This window comes from Thunnus thynnus, chromosome 9, assembly GCF_963924715.1.
Source record: "Thunnus thynnus chromosome 9, fThuThy2.1, whole genome shotgun sequence".
NCBI classification, from domain to species: Eukaryota; Metazoa; Chordata; class Actinopteri; order Scombriformes; family Scombridae; genus Thunnus; species Thunnus thynnus.
The window spans coordinates 22,185,100-22,199,373 of record NC_089525.1 but is presented as its reverse complement, the minus strand read 5'-3'; the positions used below and the strand labels follow the sequence as shown (position 1 = coordinate 22,199,373).

General features: G+C 39.4%; 1 long non-coding RNA gene across 3 annotated transcripts in view; it reads right to left on the bottom strand.

The window, feature by feature from the left end:
- LOC137189699 (uncharacterized) overlaps window positions 1-14,274 on the bottom strand; it is a 183,989-nt gene that overhangs the window by 152,025 nt on the left and 17,690 nt on the right. Inside the window, exon 2 of one of the 3 annotated variants that reach the window (XR_010929708.1) lies at window positions 7,210-8,066. The exons of the other annotated variants lie outside the window; for them this stretch is intronic. This is a non-coding gene — a long non-coding RNA (uncharacterized lncRNA). Of the gene's footprint in view, window positions 1-7,209; window positions 8,067-14,274 lie in introns of those variants that run through there. 3 annotated transcript variants of the gene reach the window in all.

Sequence of the window (14,274 nt, the reverse complement as noted above, 5' to 3'; positions counted from 1 at the left end):
GAATGAAATGAAAAGTGTCATGTGTCAGCAGCCATGATCCTGACTTTAATTGACAAGTTGTCATAGTTCAGGCATTTGTGAGGCAAATAAATCATTCACAGCCCAGAGAGACAGAGACCTGAGACAATTCATGCTTCTGTTCCAACAAGTTAAAAAAACTAATTGCGGAGTGAAGGCCATGTGAATGTGCAGAAAGCAGAATGAAGAATGGAGGATGCCAACAGGAGGTGGTCGTATTCTTTTGATCAACATGACAAAATGCCTAAAGCCACAGTAGTGGGCAGGCTCCAATTATTCATTGTGCCTCACTTTACAAGTGAATTGGACACAATGAACAACATGCTGATAATTTTTGCTTTTCTCAGAGCATTACCAGTAGTGTGGCTATAAGTTTGTCCTGAGGGTGGAGCTGGTGAAGACGAGTAGCCTATTTATTTCTGTGATTTACATACTTGTCTAAACTGCACGAGCATTTCTAAAAATCCTGTTTACGTGAGAGCCCAGAGAGAAGATTTAAATTAATAATGTTTCTAGACACTGACCTATCAAAATTAATTCTGCTGTCACATTATATTGCAATTACAAATGCATTTTTAAAAGACTTGCTTTTACCTGACAAGTTAGAAAGAGGGCGCATGCAGTTGTAAGGATGGGAATCATGAAACGGTTCCAGTTGAGAACCGGTTCCAAATTGTCCAATCCATCAGAATCGTATGTCTCTCAGCTTATCAATTCCTCTTATCAATGTCCAAGCATGTGATGTTGATGGAACAAAAAAGGCGGAACTCAACTGCTAGGACAGTGTAGCCTCCGGACTGTCCACAGCGCGCACATGCTTGAGTTATTTTCAGCTATTTTGTAATTCATCTTCAAAAAAGGCAGTGGTCACAAGAATTTTTTCATTTAATGGCTAAATAATTACCTTTGCAAGACTCTCCAAAAAACTTTCTATGCCATCACTCAGAGACTAACAGAGCAGAGCAGCGATTAGCAGTAACAAACAAGACTGGCTGACCAACACACACTGCAGCTTTAAACAACTTAAACCAACTCTGAGGTAAGAAAAAGAAAAGAGAATACAAAATATTTAGCCTGTTTCACCTCAAAAAGCCTGCACCCGCTCAGCATCTTGGACAGCGATGGCTTTCCCCGGAGCTAACAGTGCAGCAGAGAGGCCGCTCTCCACTGCTGGAGACATGACGTTAATAACACAGCAGAGCAGTCTTGCTCCTGCTCATTTTATTATTCTCATACAGACAGGAGACTGTGCAATGCTTTCAAAATAGTTAATTCATTAATTTATGTAGTTAACTTTTGGTTGTGGACCATTTATCTTATCTACCACTTATGTTTCATATATTCATCAGCATGCAAGGTCATTGATAAACAGTGGAGATAATACAACAGTTGCGTCGAGTCTGAAACCCTGTGTAGGCCTACTTTTCCACACAGAAAGTTCATCAGGAATTGATAAGGGAATCGATAATGCAGAATCAATGATGGCAATGGTATCGATAAAATTACGGATGCACGATAATATCAGCACATCATCGATATCGGCCAATAAAAGCTTTAAAATGAAATATTGGCATTGGCCCGAAATGAACATTTATGCCAATATGACAGGCCGATTTGTTGCCTTCTCCCCAGCTGCCTGGCTGTGCTTCCCTCCACGGACTGTTTCACCCTGATGGTCCCGGTGCTTCCTCCGCACTTCCCTCAGCTGAGGGAAGTGAAGCCTGCAGAGGAAGCACTGGGACCGTCAGGGGGGAACAGTCCGCAGAGGAGCTGCTGTGTTCGGCTGCACAGATAGGAAATACTTCGACTGACAGGACTGAAAAAAAAAAAACAACAACCCCCCCCAAAAAACCCATTGTTCTTCTTTTTGGTTTATAACGGCATATTAGGTGCATTACTGCCACCTTCTGCTGCGAAGTGTGGACCGGAGATTAAATCCAACCCATTAATCCTGTCTGTCTAATAAACTTAAAGAAAACTTTACTGCTCGACCCACTTGGCAGGTTCATTAAAGTTTTAATGCTGAGCTTCTGAACCCCAGTCTTCCTAAGTTTTTCCTTCATATATTGTCTTTCTTGATCATACTTAGTACAATCTATGATTTCTATGCGTAATAAGTCTCCTCAGCCAGCTGGAAAAAAATACGTGCATACATCGGTATTGGCATCGCCAATCAGCCACAATGAGTTAGCAAATAACGGCATATCAGATATTGGCAAAAAATCCAATATCGTGCAAAATAAAATCGTAACATTTCCCATCCCTATGCAGTTGTTGCCCCTGGTCAGAGAGAGTGAAGAGAGAACTGGTTGTGAAATGCTTCCCCAGGATCATACATATGATAGCCTATCTACTATAAACCTGAGGAATACCAAGTTATATCTGACTGAATGTGTGCAGAAGCACAAGGTTTGCGTGATTATTTTGCAATCAAGGTACCCATCATGGATGTTTTGTGTCATTATGTGGCAGTACTGCTGTTTGTTAAATCAGCCATATCTCAAACTAGAGGCTGCAGGTGGAAAACTGTCCTGCTGCCTTTGAATGACTTTAGTGATGTAATAAATTGAAGTGGAGGGCTTTCATAAAGTCTATAAACAGTTGTGGATGATAGATACCAGTATTAATTTTAAGCTTATTATATACTCCTGTACTTGCATTCTTTCATTCATACTAAATGTATGATTTTGATGAAAAATTAAATGACTGCCTTGGAGAATGTCTGGTCAAAGTGCTTCCTCACAATTTCTGGCACTTTTTCTGGATTTGCTGTGCAGATTTAATTTGTGCTTGTTGATGGAATCACATTATGATGTATAACTGACTGAGGTAGTAAAAACCTTGATTCTAAGCGCAGTATCATTGACCTAATTTTCCTCAAAATACCAACATGCCTCGCGCTATCTCATTTGCATGTCTTGTTGCACATCTCCTACCACCTTTGTGGTAAATGGCGAGTCTATCTCAAGTTCAGGAGTATATCAACATATTGTAGTGCAGCTTCTTGCAATCTTCACAAACTTCACAACTATACCAATGGAAACCTTGCAAGGTAAATCTTAATATAGTCATAATAGCTTCCATCATCAAAAAAATGAATCATTTTAAAGCAGTATTGTATATTTACTTAGTGTTTTACAAAAAAGCCAGTTATCAGGCCGCACTCTCTCTGCCCAAACAACCTCATTAAAGGGCAAAGTGTGTGTGAAATAGAGAAACTATTATGTATTATGAACCTAGTTCAAAACACACCAAGGGAGCCCTTTCACTAGCTTTTCTGTCTTTCCATAATTTTCTGTAGACATAATGGATAAATAACTCTAAATCATTTGACATCAGGAGGGATTACATATAACCCTCACTGGTTTAGCATGTTCATTAAAATTTTCAGTATACCCATTTGCCCAATATGAGCCTGAAAAGCAATGATAGAGAGCCCAGCCTGATCTCATGGACGGTTACAACTAAACATTTGATTTATTTAGATTCCTAAACCGATGCTGCTAAACATCAATCGTTATGGATATCACACACTTTTTACATGTAATTTGCATATTTTTCCCAATCAGAGAAACGAACAGTCGAGTTTTTCTGAGATTACAGCCCAAAATAGAGCTGGAAAATCATCTGCCCTGAGGGGTCAATAGTCTGCTGCTTTTCAGTACAACCAACACCGGTTGCCTTGTTTATTGTTTGCACCATATTGCTATTGTGAAAAAAACATTTTCCCCGAGTATAACTTCATGCCTCTTACAATCATTTAACACACTACCAATAAAGTGTTGGAACTACAGAGAGTGGGCCAGGTGATCCTGCTGATTCTTTGTAATGTCTACAAGCAGAGAAGTAGAAGGACCTTAACATGGCATAATCATTGTTTGGAATGAAAACCTGCAGACTTCCATTGCATAGCACTGTCATTTAATGATTTTTTTGTTTCTTCAGTTGAATCAGTAATCAGTGATTCATTAGAAATATTTGTCTGAAGCTGAGATAGTTGTGAATGAATATGTACTCGGAAAACACTTGTGTTACTCTATGGACATGAACATATTACCATGATATATCATTTGAAGCTACCAGAGCGGTGTTTCTCTTATATTCATTTTGCAGCGGCACAACAAGTTTTTGCTCAACCACCCCACCCCCCAACCCCCACCTCCTGGCACCCAAAAGCAGTCAACTGTGTACAGGTTTTGGTGTCCTGGTCCTTTACTTGAATAATATTTTATAATAATTATAGCCAATAGAGTATTGAGTAGTTTTCTTTAATATACTGTATGTCTTACCGGCCAATATACTACCAATAGTCCTCTACATAATATAACATCTCAATATTTATCCTTCATACTGTCTTTCTGAAGCCTTTAACTTTGTATTCCAAGTTTTCATCACATATATACAAAACCAGAGATAAATATTTCCAGAAGACAAACTATGGTTGAGCAAGGTAAATGTTTCCCAATACAGATCTGTTCTGAAGAACAGCAATAATATATGAAGGCTAAAGTACAATGGTAATCTCCTGCTAGCTACAAAAATGCTGTGAAAAGCCTTTTTCAGGTTACTGCTTGAGAGGCAGTCGAATGTGAAGAGTTAAAGCTGCTCAGAGTGGCTAACAGCACTGAAGGCTAAAAATCCCATTTCCATCTGGATTTGATTAAAAATGTAAACACTTTGTTGCACCACAGAAATCGCAGCAATGTTGCAACTCATGACCTCATCATCATGTCTACAGGCGTTATCTAATCCCTAATACATTCAACTTGTTGCACGAGTTCTGTTTCTTTCTTAGTCTTTTGCCCCTTCATTCTTCATTGAAAATTTTCCCACTCAGATTTGAATTTGATGCTTAGATCTGTTGATATATGTCATGTGGACAAATAAATAAATAAAAGCTATTAATGAAGGGGTTACAGAAATCCCTCTATCTCCCCATTCTTCACCCCTCTGGGATCTGGCTCAATCTCAAGGCTGTTTTTGGCGATTAGGTTCTTGGTGTCCTCAGCTGAATGGCTCTTTTATCAGCCACTATGGCTTTTTTCTCCTTCTCGCCACCCAGCTCAGTGTGAGAGGGGCTTGGATGCACCCTTCTCATCCCCCCCTTTTCCCATGCTCCATTTCTCCCCCTTCCCTCTCCTCTGCTCTTCTCTCCTGGAGGGACTGCCTTCCAGTCTGTGTGTACAGATGACCTGCGTTATCATCTGCACTACAGCAAATGAATTTACTCCCCTCCAAGTCTCCTGAGATGGCCACCAACTACTTCTTGTCTATACAGTGACACATGGATATCTAAGTTCTTCTCACTCGCACTGATGCATGCCACAGGGCCAATGATAAATGGTGAGACATGACAAATCATGTATGTGGACAGAGACTGTAACACTCAGTGAGAATCAGTAAGGTTATGACAGCCTCAAAGGCCAACCAAGGCAATTACTGCGTGTGTTGCAGATATGAAGGAAGGCCTGATTAGAAGTAAATGTCATCTATTTGCCATGGGACAAACGACAAACAAATTTTAGTGAATCATAGCATATTTTACAGCCTGATAACTCTATATAATGCACATATTTCTACCCTGTTAAATGAGACCGCAAGAAGTATGACACATGCCTACTTATGTATGCACATACAAATCTGCACACACACAAACGAGAGAAATGTGTAGTTTCACACATACAGGTATATGGCGGGAAAATTAGCCTAGTAATTTGCATTCACGATAATGTAATCTTTTTGAAGGAGAACATGCTTGTTAGATGCCAATTATCAGTGCAGTCTAATCTACACTCACAGGCCACTTCATTAGGTACACCTGTACAGTCTAATGCAATCCAACACAACAGCTCTGCCATAAATTCTACTTTTACGAAGCTTATACATGTTCAGTTTTTGTTGACATTGTCAAAAAGGTGATAATTCTACTTTTTGTTTATTATTGAGGTTGTAGTGTGTGGTGGTGGTGTTCTGGAGTGCATTATATAGAACGGTGTTCCTACTATTTTGCTTCCCTCATATATGTTAATGGAGTGGATACCATTCAATATATTGCACTCCAGTACACCACCACCACCCACTATGACCTCACCAATAAACATCAAGTAGAATTATCACCTTTCTGACAATGTCAACAAAAACTGAAAATGTATAACCTTCATAAAAGTAGAATTTATGGCAGAGCTGTGGTATTGGATTGCATTAGATTGCACAGGTGTTCCTTAGTGTATACTAATATGCACTTCGGCAAAACCTGTAAAAACTAGGGATGATACTTTCTACCAATAAGTAGTTCAACATCTCGCTGTAAGGATCTACTACTTTTTACACGAGTAATTTAAATTATTGATTAAATCATGGTTCCATTTAAGGACAGAGTGCGGGAATATAGCTAGGGTTTACCGTATGTTCACTACATGACCATTTACCGGTGCAACATACTGTAACATACATCATAGTCAGTAAACCTCTTTTGTTTGGCAGCTAAGAGCAAATTGTTTTCTAGAATCTGTTTGATAAAAAGGTAATTCAAATGCAAGCTATTTTAAGACCTAGCTAATTAGCATCGCATTCTCCTTCTAGGGCTGAAAACAGCTTGAAGAGAAAGACAATTAAGTGTTCTATTTTGCCCTCCTATTTGTAGCTTGTTCCAAACTTAATTATGGCTAATTAGGCAGTGATGTGAGTATTGATAAGTAGTGAGGTGACACACATTTTCATGGCGGCCACAAGAGACATCAAAACAGCATCTCATCACAACTGTGAATGTGTAACAGTACATTCACACGTACAGATACAAAGTAGTAGGCAGTCTCCCGTTTCTCATTAATCTGTAGTTCTTTGGGTTGGTTGTGTTGTGCGTAGGGCTCAACAATTAATCAAAATTTTATCGAAATCGCAATATGGCCTTCCGCAATTTTCAAATCGCAGTAGGTGCAATATTTGTTAAAGGCGAAATGTGTTAAAATACCATTTAAATTAAATTCTGTTGTGCTGCAGAGATGTCATGGCCTACACATCACATTATACAGACTTATAAAAACATTTTTGTTTGGTACAGATCCTTGCAAAAATCACCATAATCATTTTAATATGTTTTCAATGAAAAAGAGAATTGTAACAGGGTGAAACCTCTATTGTTTTTCCTGTCCTACTGGGGAGCAACCTGTCAAAACAGCACACAGGTTTGAGTCTTTGTAAAAATACACTTTATTAAAAACAATGGTTAAAAAAAATGATTAAAACAGTCCAGGCCTAGAGTCTCTTTAAAATCACCGTCAACCAGCACATCAAGATGTGAGTCCAGGTCCAGGTCCAGGTCCAAGGAAGGTCCAGGTCCTCCTCCTGTGTGATCAGGCCGGGCCGGGCCCTGTCAAGGAGTTAGGGGTAGCAAAGAGCCGATGTGCAGAGAGGCCAGAAGGGCAGAATAGCTGCAGTCTTTAAAGTTGGCTCCTAATGCCCCTCCTATATGCATTAAATAAAAAGCCTAAGGCCACAGCCGGGATATTTCCCTCAAAATGCAGTGGGTCAAGTAATTTATAATTTAAATCAAATAAACACTCCAAATTTGGAAATAAATGAATCCCGTTGCCACAGCAAAGCCAAACTAACAAAGCAAAATAAACAACTATTTGACACTAGCATATGGTGAATTTAAGCGGCTGTGTATATTCTCTTGGGGCTGTATTAAAGAAGACTAGCACAATAACTTCTGGAATCACGTAAAATTAAGGAGAGGTATTTAGCTGGGAGGAGAAGTGAAGCGTGCTTCATCCCTCCATGGATCCCACAGTGCTTCCTCTCCCATCTCCCTCTCCGTCGGGCGCACCCCCATGACAATCTGCTGCCAAGCCTCCGTTACTAGGGGTCATTGCTCAGTCACACTGGTCTCTCTCGGTTCTGTGTGCCCCTGCAGTGCTCTGCCGTCGTACTCCGGTCACCGGGGGTTGTTTGGCTCAGTTACACTGGTCTCCCTCTCTCTCTCTCGACGATGCTCACCGGCTCTCTCTGTGCTGTCTTCACTGCATGCCCTACAGCCCTGCACACCTCTATAAGAAGAAAACTAACCCCAGGAAAGAACTCACACCTCTCAGACAGTGCGCCAATCACCTCTCTGCTTTCCCGAGTGGACAGGTGTTACTTATTAAATCCATGCAGCTAATCAGTAGGCACATTCTCACAGCCGACGGGAGAGAGAAGCAGACCCACGAACCACACATGCACGCACACACACACACACACACACATCACCCTGTGACAGAATAATGACGTCAAAATTATCATTCCCTCTAATATCGCAAATCATATCGCAATTGCAATATCAGTCACAATTTGATATTTTTTCGTTCAGGCCTAGTTGAGTGCATAATTGGCATACTCAACTCCAACTGGACAGTTGTTTTCTGACGTAGCCACCTCACTGATGAACCAACAATGTCGCCGCTTTATTTCCACACATTGTTCTTTTCTTAAAGTCCCAGTAGCTCGTAGACAGGCCATAGAGAACTGGGAAGCCAGAGATCGCAACATTCAGTGTTTCCTCCATTTTTGTTTAAAGCTCTTTTGGAGTAGAGCAGTAAACAACTCTATGCCTCCATTGCCATGACAGTGAAATCCAGCAATGGCCTCTCGCCTGGTTGTCGCTCACATTGTGTCAGAAGACTTTTGCATAAAGTTAAAGTTGAGTCTTTATCAACTTTCTTCTGTAGTGTAGCTGGTTGCTTTTTCAGCCCCTGTAGCTCAGCGGGGAACATCGGGCTGTAATGCCGGGTTCCATTCACAATGAATAGCAGCCTATTGCAACCTATCGGTGTCCCAGCTTGTCCCAGCCCCAGAGTCTGTATGCCTAAACAATCAATAAGACGTTTCCCTTGTAAAATAAAGATTCCTTGGTTTGATCAGTCATTTGAGTTATTCGAGTGTGCTGTTGCAACATACAGTAACACACAGTTAACTTGACATGTGTCAACAAACAAAACATGAGGCTGACAATGAGGCCCACAACAAAAAAAATACACAAACTAATGAGAATTATAACAGTAGTAATAGTTTCTCATCTGCCAAAAGTGCCAAAAAAGTGGTTTACTGCTCTACCGCACAAGGGTAACCACCATGTCCATTTATGAAAAGTAGGACAAGGTGTGAAGCAGACATTATGTTTTGCATCCATCTCAGCTCCTCTGTTTACTTGTTTATAATTACCAACCTAGCCCTGCAGACTGTTGACTTCACTACACTCATGGTGCCACAAGCATATTTGATGCAATTTACCTCCTGAATAATTTCTAATTGATTGGGAACAAGGGACAACGCACGTTGATGTATTGTTGAAATACGGCATACTTTTAGGCAGTATATTTATGGGTTTCTCAGTTAGGGAGTAAATGTCCTCCATATTTCATCTTGTCAATTCCATTACTACCAGTAGCGGTGCATTTCTGCACATTCCCCCAGTCAGAAGGTTATCATAATGCCGGTACTATCTGTCACTTAAGACCCTGGCTGAAAATGGGTGGATGGAGGAGCAAGGGATCAGTGTTTACCCACCTGGCCAATTAGAAGACAGAGAAACCTACAAGATGGAGTCTGCCTCCAGGAGCAGGTAATAGTCACTGTTATGGCACTCAGCAGTTGCTAGGCAACACCATCTATCTGTTATTGAGCAAACTTGTTGTGGGTATGGCTATTATATGTATAAATCACTGGTAATCTCTGCACTTCAGATAAGGTGGTACACTTGTGCAAAACAAAAAAAAAAAAGAATGTGAGGTTTGATTTATTCTTGTAAGAACATCTAAAATTGATCACCTCAGATTGAATAAGATCATGTAATGTAAATACATTTCCAATCAGAAGAAACATGATAATATGAGTCTCTCTACAAAAAAAGTGAAAGCTATGAGAAACAGCACATTTTAAGCAAGCAAAGATTTATCAGCAGCTTCTAAGTCGTCCAACAGTCCTGATTTAAGAGATTAATCTCATGTGTAATTCCAGGTAACAGTGCATACTGTATTGTAGTTTGCTAAAGGAAAGATGAGCTATGGGTTTCTGTGAGGATTTGATATATGCGCCGCTTGGCAGGGGATGCGGCGTAAGCAGAAATGATGAGAGCGTTGACACGGTGGCATACATCACATGGAAAGTTGTAACAGCCCAGAGAATCTATTTCACATTACATACCTACTTTATGTCTATTACAACAAATATACTACATGACGTAAACACTATGAAATAATATTTTGTACATGAGCATTTTTTTTTTAATTTACTGCTGAGTGAGTAAGTAGTAAGTAAGTATATAGTAGGTCTTTATATCCCAATCATGAATATATAGCAGACACTTTTATCCGAATATTACTATGTAAAATGTATTTACAAAGAGAAAAAAAATCAACAGAAAATGAGATAAAGCATTTAATTCCTCAAAAAAGCATGATGTGATTTTATCATGTTAATTTAAGACATGATATGGTACCAACTTTTAAACTGAATATTGGAGTCTTCCACAATATAAATGTCAATGCAAACACAAAACTTAATAATGTGCCCGTAATGCTGCTGACAATGAGACTTTACCTTCATAAATAAATAAAATTATTGCAGGGATATATTACCAGCACTTAAAAATCTGGATTTATGCACAAGTTTTAACATCAGAGTGGGGCCGCAAGATGCATTATACAGAGAGAGAGAGAAAGAGAGCGAGAGAGAGAGAGAAGACAGATATGAGGGCAATTGGCCAAATCATGTCTGTTAGTACCGCATTTTCCCAGATCTGCAGCATGAAAGTACACTCCCTAACCAATGCATTTTTCTCTGTATATGTAATTATTTCATTAAATATTATATCAGTCCTGCAGCCCACAGCTGCTTGGTTCAAAGGAAGTTTGGTATCATGGCCTAGAGCCCGACTCACATACAAACACCAACATCTCTCTCCTCTCACTCTCCTTTCCTTTTTTCTCACTCTGTCTTGCTCTCTCTGTCTCTCTCACCCAGGCAGAGTCCAGCAGTGCCAGTTTTGCCCCAGGCTGACTGATCACAGGAAGGAGCAACATTTTTGAATTCAGGGGAGGATTGAGTCACACAGTCCCAGCATCAGGCTCTATGTGTTACCCAGCTTTGCGGTTTTTCACTATTGCAGACCGCTATGATTCAAATGGAATTTTAATGGCCTACTCTGCTAAAACCATATCATTGTCTTTTCCTATTTGTCTCTGGATTTGTCTCCTGCCTGATAACGCTCTTTGTGTTCGTTTTGGTATTTGCTTCGTCGTTTCATGCCAGATATGCTGGTGGTCCCTTTGCAGAATTTACTTTTGTTAGTCGGACAAATCTAATAGTGGCTTTTGGCCTTTGACCCATTAAAATAGCAAGCAATACCTACTGCATTTGCAAACTTCACATACAGCAGCATTATGCAGGGAGCAGCAATTTAAACCAAGAATGATTTTTTCATTTCAGGTTGTTCATTTGATTGATTATCAGAGTGGGCCCCCAGGCAGAGAAGAATTCAGTATTTCCCCTGAATAAAATTTTAAATGACAGAAAAATCAGTAAAAAAAACAGACATGATAACACATGTGGACAGGAAATGTATTTTAAGTCCTATATATAGTATCATCATGTGAAAATATCTTGCATCTCATAATAGAGGCTATGATACAATATTGAGAATATTGTCCGTACAACACAGTAACATAGCAGTAATTTCTCTTCAAACATGTAAAATACTGTATTTCATGTAGGATGGCCAGGATATAGATTTTTCACATCCTTGACGCTTATAGTGGCATATTATGGCGCCAATATAATTGAAATCGTACCTGAAAACTACAGCCATTATAACCTTTTGAAACTGGAGGAAATTACAATTCCTGTATAATGCAGGTATTGACATTCTCAACCAGCTGCCAAGCATGGATGAGTTGTAATACCTTGAGGAGCTCACCTATTTATATTCATAGTCGTTCCCATACAGGAGGGGGCAGTGCAGTGAACCTCTCTGACTTCAGCCAGTGGAGGGATTCAGAGAGAGAAGAGTAGATGGATAAAGTGAAAGTTTAAACCCCGGGCTTATGCACACAGAGATCATAATCCTAACAAAATCTCCCTCCACTATCCTTCACATTCAACTTAAGGAGATGACCTTAGGTTTCACTTCCAGTCTCATACTCTATACTCAAGGATGTGTAAAACAAGCAACTTAATCAATAGGTAAGACTCCATTCGAAAAGGTGTAAAACACTGAGAAAAGTCTCAATATATGATGATAAGTAACTGACCAAAGCTACATTAAAATGTCACACAGTTGCCAGTTGATTCAGCGTATGATTGACTTCTAACTTCTTTTGTTTGCTTGTTTTCCATGTTGCTTTAATGCAAAGTTGGGGGGAATCTTGCAAATGAGTTTCACGTGTGTTATGCAAATTTTTCCATTTTGCATGAAAATAAATTCTCCTTTTCTTCTCTCCCACCAACACCGACAACATGACACCAATAGATAGAAAATAGGTTTTGATTTCACACACACAAGCTGTGGGGCCACATCTTGTGTCTCTAAATGAGTTGTGTTTGGAATATCCCTACTCCTAGACTCTGTCTTTCATCACATCCCCCTTTCACTAACCCCACCAAGACCAGACACACACTTACACTCTTGACAGCATAAGCTGACTTACTGGGAATTTTCTAAATATCTAACTGACACACAAAGTTATAGAAGGGCTGCTTAATCACAGCAACAAACAAATTAACCTTTAAATACCAGTAGGGGCGTTTAAGTGCTGGTTGCACTCATTGTACATCTATTAAAACTCTGGTCTCTTGCTGTCTCACACACACAATCAACCCCCCACCCCAAATACCCCTTTGCTTTTGGCTGCAGCTGGGAAGCGAGGTGAGGCTGTATGTGGGACATCGCAGAGCTCATTAATGTGACTGTGCAATCAAATCAGGTCAGAAGGATGCATTGGTGCCTAGAGGAGGGATTTGATAGCTAGCTCAGAAATGCCTTATAATAAGTTAATTAGACATTCACTTAATGGTCCTGTAGCTATCCTATCACTTGATAGTTCCTTGATAGGGTTTAGGTCTTGAAAATTGAGTGTCACAGACTAGTGCCTTATCAGTCCACTGAAGCAATAGGAGAGTCCTCATTAGGATTAGAAATGGCCTGCTTCCTGACTTGGAATCTGACCATCTGAGGATAGGAATACAACGATTACAAATAAACCAATTTAACTAAGATTGAGACATTAATTAAGGTTTTTGGTATGGGGATTCCTCTGATTCTTACAATATGTGACCCGTATGTGTGATACTAGGAGCAGGGAAATAGCTATATTTTGTATGGTAGTTAGAAAATTACAGTTACAGAGGGTTTATTTGTGTGTATGTGTGTGTGTGTGTTTCCTTTTTTTTAGGGATGACTGAATGCAGTTTTTAAGAACATTTGAGAGGCAAAATGTTCAGTTCCTTCTTTATACGTTGACGTCACAATCTGTGATAAAAACGCAAACGGAAGGGAACCCACAACAACAAAGACCTGCTATAATACTTAAACTGATTGAGAAATCTTTTCAAGGATTCAGGGATTCAAGGATACAGGAACACTGGACAACAATTAAATCTAAGTTATTTTTTCTGATGCTTAGTAATGTAACACTGAGGCAAAACAGGCCTATTGTATACTGCATTATCATCAGTTGAGAAACACAAATATACTCACTGAGCAATTATTAGGAACACCTCTGCAATCTAATGCACTCCAACACAACAGCTCTGCCATAAATTCTTATTATACATTTTCAGTTTTTGTTGATATTGTTAGAAAGGTGATATTTCTACTTTATGTGTATTATTAAGGTAGTAATGGGTGTGGGTGTAGTGGTGGTGTACTGGAGTGTATTACATTGAAAAGTGTTATAGTGTAATATTTTGCTCCCCTCATGTATGTTAATGAGGTGGACAAAATATTACAAAAACTGAAAATGTGTAAGATTTGTAAAAGTAGAATTTATGGCAGAGCTGTTGTATTGCAATGCATTAGATTGCACAGGTGTTCCTTATAAAGTGGTCGGTGAGTGTACCTGTAATTTGTATGGTCAAAAACAACTTGGCCTTTAATGTTACTTATTATTTTATTATAACTGATTCTTCATTAGTGTTATTTTGATGTACATGTGTTACTGGAATAAATGAGGATTTCATTGTTATCAATATGTGCACAAATATACATATACACTATTGTAT